Below are 6435 nucleotides of genomic sequence, written 5' to 3'. Positions count from 1 at the left end.
TGAGATCTGCTCTGTGGAGTGTGCAGTGGGGACACAGTGAGTAACCTCACTGAAAGAAGGGCACTTTCCTGTAATGCGAGTTTCCTAAAGACAGGCCTCCTGTCCCCACCCACCATCCCAGCCTAGATTTTCATTTTATTGCTTCCCTTCTTCCTCTTCTCATTTATCCTCCTTCTTCTCTGAAAAAAAAAGAAAGAAAAGAAAAGAAAAAAACCCAACTACAAAAAAAAAAAAATTGTGAGTGACCCACCTGAGTGGAGTTTGGATAAATACTTTCCAAAGAAATTATGACAGCTTCCTCTTGTCTACCAACTAAAAGAAACACACCTCTCTCATGACCAATTCCCGAGAACAAGAATTTCCAGTGGGCAATGACGTCAATGCAAGGAGCCTGGATTCCTGTTCAGCAAAGGAAGTGCGTGCTTACCTCAGGCAAAGGATGCCTCTCCAAGAAGCCTCCACCTAGCTTAGTGTCTGAGAACACAAATAAACAGTCAGAGAGCTTTGTTGGGACCTTGAGCTGTAGTGTAGAACATTACAGGGACTCTGAGACAAGCAAAAGTGGACTGCATACCGTGTTCCCCTGTTTGTCCTTACTGAAAGGCGATAGGGTCAGAGCAAAATTGTAATGAAAATTATAAAGCAGACAGACTTTTCTTTGGTGTCATAATAATCTGCTTTTCCCCACTGATCCCTTGCTCACTTCATTTTCCAAGTATTCAGTTATCTACAGTTCCCTAAAGCTCTAACTAAAGCCTGTTAATGTATCTAGCCCAATTCAAAATAGATACATTTTGAATCTAGGAAGCCTCAGGTATTGGGCTGGCTCCTTGAGGCACCTTTAGAAGTCCCTTGTCCAAGAAGACAGAATGTGCCTTCTTTTCAGCAACAACTGCTTTTTAACTCTGTCTCTAGACTAGAATTCTAGCATATGTGTGGTTTTGAAACATAGAAACTCTGCCTGAAGGTCTGGAGGTTGGACCTGGGGCTAAGCGCACTGGTCCACGTGTTTTAAGCTGCCCAGGTGTTTTTGCCAGATGACAGGAGATACAGAGGGACAGAAAATCTCTGATTGCACCTAGCAAAGGCCGGTTAAAACCCAGCACTGGAAAACAAGCAACAACCAAAACAACCTCTCCCCCTCCCCCCAGGAACTATGGACTTTGCAGCACAGGAACTCTGGACACCTGCTTACCCTCTGAGAAAGAGTGGTGCTCCGATTTTCCACTTGGACTGTCTACAGAGTTCTTCAGGTTTGTTGTGTGGAAGCTAAGGAGCCACACTTCTCCCTTCTGATTTACTCCATTGCTTTGGTTGCAGTTGCTGCAGCTGCAGCTGCTGAGGGGCTGGCTCCAGGATCTCACGTTCCTGTAGCAAGAGTTTTACTCCGAGGGTTTTGGTTTTGTTTTGTCTTGTCCAGAGAAACTTGGGTCTCTAACTAAGATAACTTACTTTCCTCAAATACTAAGAACTCTAAGAACACACTTTTAAAATTACAGTTACTTTTTCATTAGCGTTTAAGTTTATGATTAATAACCTTCAACTAACTACTAAGGGCTAAAACTTGCTTCAGATACTCAGTAGCAATGTCTATTTCTGGGAGACTGATTCAGTGGATTTGGGGGACTCCCGGGAATCTGAATTTTCCATACAAATATTTTAATATACAAAATAGTTGAAAAATGAAACGTGGCCGGAGTAGTTTCAAGCTCTTCACGTTAGTTCAAAAGCTTTGACAGTCCACCACATTTTCCTTGTCTCTCACTTTATATGGATGTGTGTATTTACATCTGATATATATTTGTATTTTGTTGGATAATGTGAAAAGTATATATCAGGATACAGCTCTTCTAGATAATCACCCATGCTATCCTGCAGATCCTAACCACATGGAACTCTAGCCCTATGTCCTCTTCTGGCCACGTGTACATACATGTGCACACACACACATACACAAGAATAAAAATAAATCTTTTTTAAAAGAGAAGGTAAATTTCAAGTATTCTGACATTTCCCTTTTAACACAGTGTATGCATATTCTAAGAATTATGGGTATTATCATATGCAAATATAATAATATCACCATTCCTAAGAATATTAATATTTTCAAGTTATCAGCCAGTTAGTTGCATTATGAGAGACACCCTATGCAGTCTAGTGCTTTCTTTCCAGCACAATACCATGGTAGAGCAGAATAAAGAAGAATTAGCAAGGTCTTGTCTATTCTGGGTAGACATCAGGAGCAGGTCAGACAAATGTCTCCACTTGCCAAAATATGCATTCCACTGCACACACACAACCCACGCCGCGCTTGGCTGCTCGGCCAGCTCTCAGATGCACCTCCACTCATCCACCTCAACAGGAAGAAAGGGGAAAGGCTTTTCCTTGTCCCAAGAAACATCAAAGAAGATCTACCTGCCCTCATTTTTACAAGTGAGTATACTATAGGCATCTGCATCATTAGCTAGGCATACTGGCTTAAGGGAAGAAGCTTGCCAAAGTGTTGCGACCGGTCATGTGGTTCCTGGTGTGATCGAAGAGTTAAATTGTAGTCTCTTGGGTGCTTTGGGTCAGCTGTAAGGAGGAGAGATTATGGGAGCCATAGTGTGCTGTTTTCATGGTGAAACTGTCTTGACAGAACAGCCCCAGCAGCTAATGCACATGCTATAATTGTAACACATTTTTAGTAGCTATAGAGCACCTACACAAGGCTTCGTAATGACAGCCTGGTAGCTCCAGTAGCAATTAATAAACAGCACATCCAGGAAAGAGTCTGAGAATGCAGACTTTCACGAATCAGACCCGAGAAGGTCCCTGAGTTCAGGACTTTTGAAACCTGAGGTCATGTTCTACTGTCAGCCTACGTGTCTCCGTGCAGCCACACCCCAAACTCTTCCTAAGCAGCCAAAGTCAGAGAGGTGAAGGAGTGAACTGGATACTACTTGTTAGGAAAATGCTAAGTAGAAATGACTTTTTGTAATTCTGTTATAGTTTAAAAGTTTCCATTTGCGTGAGAGTGCAAAAAAGGAAGACTGTTAGAAGTACAGTGTGTGCTGAATATTGTGTGCATCTGTGAGTTTTGTGGATGGCACCATACAGAGAAGCATAGGCCACTAATAAGCCCAAGAAACAACTTCAGGGTAGCCAGCTAGTCTTTCACTGTTGTTTCTACTGAATTCCTAGATCTCTCTTTGCTGCAGGCTTTTCTCCCTCGTGACTTCATCCTGCATTTCTTAGAGAATTTTCTCAAGCATATTTGCTATTCCACTCATGTCAACCACTCTGTGTGTGCATGTGTGTGTGAGTGCACGCATGTGTACATGTGTGTCCGTTTAGGTATGCATGTGTGCTTGTCTGCATACACACACACACACACACACACACACACACTTATGTGGGCTTATGTGTGTTTAGACAAGTATGAGCATTCCTTCTTGGCACTGTGGAGTGTTGAAGGGGGACATGCCATTGAACTAAATTTTCCAGCTGTTAGATGTGGGTGTCATATATATTTGGAAAATCTCTTAAATTTATTTCTTCAGTGTTTGCAGCGGTAAGACACAACAGAAAGTACTTTTTAAAAAATTTCTCTGGTACCTTAATTTTCCTTAAAGGACTCAATGGATTTATCCTGTCGTTGACAGACCTCCGCTGAGAGGTGTGAACTGTCTCCTTAGCAGCCTTGTCCCTTCCAGGGCTGAGTCCTTTTTTCCACCCCCTTTGAGAACACAGCACTTTTGTTCTGGTGCCCTAACAGAGAAGCTGGGAGGTATGAGAATGTAAAACTCAGCTGTCTTTTTCTCTGCTTAAACATCCCCACCCCCACCATCCCCCTGCCTCTTGTTTGTCTTTTGATTTTGCAAATCGAATAACTAAACATTCTCCTGGCCAAGCTAACCTTCCCGCTGGGTCTGTAGAATCTACTGGCGTCTCTGCCCTAGCTTTATGTAAATTCCCAATTCTAAATCCAGCCGTCTCTATTCCAAAACACTAATAAAAAAACAATTCCATTGTTTATTAGCTTCTTGCAGCAATAATCAATGCCTCCATTTCCAAATAATCTACCTACTCTTAAATCATCTAGTTATTAAAATGCATCCTTAGTTCTCCAGGAAAATTCTAGTTACCAAATCCAATGGTCTTTCCTCAGTTACCACGATCATCGTTTTGTATGTTTTCCTATTTTTGATTATGGCTTCTCCTAACCCCATTCCTTCTCTCATTCAAGAAAAACCTCTTGAATGTCTAAAACCCTCCAGTATCTGCAGTAAATCATGATTAGACTCAGACACATCTCCAAGTGTCTGATCACTGTTCGGACTTTTATTTTGAATGCCCCTCCCCTATTTTCCATCAACTCAGCTAACCCACTGAACTCCCAGGATGGATCTGACATGGAGAAGAATTAATGGAAAGACAAACACGTCTAACACAGGGTCTATGCCTTCATGGAGCTGTCTTGTCAGGAAAATTTACCAGCAAATGGTTCACTCGGTGTTCAAATGGGAACGTCAAATCGCTTAAAGTCTAGTGGGCACTGTAGCTGTGCAGGCTCAGGAAAGTCGTCCTAAGAATACTTTAAGTACTAAAATCATCTTGGATAAAACTGGTCTCTGGACCAGCCATAAAACTCCTATACAGGGTGACCCTGCATCTGGACATTTAAGTGCTATCTCTTTGCTTCTGTAAACAACACTTGCTTGTTGAGAAGTTCAGAGCTGTCTTTCTATGTACGTTATAATTGTGGGTTTTGCCCTTAAAACTTAAATGAACAGGGTCAGGGCTGCTTCCCACTAATCTGCTTGGGACAGTCCTGACAGAAGTAAATAAAGATTCCATTCAACTTATTTCAGGTCTCTTGGGAGTTCTCTCCGGGTACCCTGTAACAAAAGGAAGATGTCTAATGTAGACAGCGGTTCTAAAGGAATTCACTTGCAGACTTCTCCAGCATGAGTACGGAGTTAGCAGCTGAGGTGCCAGGGGAAGCTGTGGTTTGAGGTCACTTTAGTGCTGTTTAGTCATATATTGGAAGGGAAGGCAGAAGGAACAGCTGAGACGAGGTGAAAGAGTAGTAAACTCAGTGCTCCAAGGTATGCTAATCATAAAACAGATAGCGACATTCCTTCCTCCACCCACCCGCTTCCTGGGTTCAAAGAGTGTTCATTCAAAGAAAGTCATCCTGACTCACCCTGACCATTGCTGGAACCCACTATGCAAAGGTGCTATTGCTAGGGGCTCTTAGATTGTTAGGGGCTCTTAGAAACTGTCTTGATAGATAACCTGACACTTGTGACTTTGTACTTCCTTGTGACTCTTATCTGGTATTTTTGGTATTTTCCAACAATGCCCTTCCCACCTCCTTGGGTTGTGGTTCCTTCCTTTAAATACTCCCTAATCCAGCTACTCGGGGCGCCACGGTCCTCTACCCCTACGTGGTGTATGACCGTGGGCCTGAGAGCGCTCTTGAATAAAAATCCTCTTGCAATTTGGAGCAAGACCGTTTCTTGTGGGTGATTTTGGGGTGTCGCCTCTCCTGAGTCAGAACGTGGGGGAGTCCTCACGTTGTGGGTCTTTCAGAGGAACCGGAATGAAGCTGAAAAGGCCAGATTATAAAATCATTACATACTGTGGTAGAAAGTCTCATTTCATGGTAAAGACTTGAAGCAAGGAATAATGAGAGCAGATGTGCTTTTGTAGAAGAGGCTGTAAAGGACATTGTGGAGAATGGCTGGGTAGGGAGGTACGTCTAGAAGTCAGAAGGGTACCACTGTAGTTTAGAGCAAAAACTAATGACTTTGTGAACTTGGGTGCTACCGCAGGGATAAGAAGACTCAAATGGTTTCAAGATATATTACAGAAATATATAAATAAAGGTTTGGGAACTGGGTTTGGATGAGTCAGGGAGAGGCAGTCCTAGTTTCCCAGTCTTGGACAAACTTTCTGGAATTTCGGTACTGGGTGACATTGTCCTGGAGAAATGACAATATCCTGAAGAGACCGTTGTAGCTCTCTTTGCTTATCATTTGACTTTTGAGACAATGGGCCCTAAAAAAAGTGGAATTTTCTGATGGGCCTTATGACCAGGGGAAGGAGGCTGGAGTCGGGTGGCAGCCAGAGGAGAAAGAAACGATTTGACAGGGTTCTGATAACTTGCCAGACCACCTTGCAGGAGAGACTGAAGGATATAATGATGGGTTGGTCAGTGATGGGGAAGACCACACCTTGATGAGGACTCTTAGTTATGTACACCCCGTGCCCTCTCTTTAAAGTTAACCCTTGTATCAGGACCCTGAGATGGATTCTGATTCGCGGGGCCTCTTTGTTCTTTTTTGCAATGTGGTCCACATTGATCAAGTCTCCTTCCTCTGCTTTCTGTCACTACTTGTTTCTTTAATTTTGGCTTTAATTTTAATTTTGACCCATTGAGGTCACGGG

This window comes from Mus musculus, chromosome 4 (genome assembly GCF_000001635.26).
Source record: "Mus musculus strain C57BL/6J chromosome 4, GRCm38.p6 C57BL/6J".
Taxonomy (NCBI): Eukaryota; Metazoa; Chordata; class Mammalia; order Rodentia; family Muridae; genus Mus; species Mus musculus.
Note: the sequence above shows the minus strand (reverse complement) of the source record.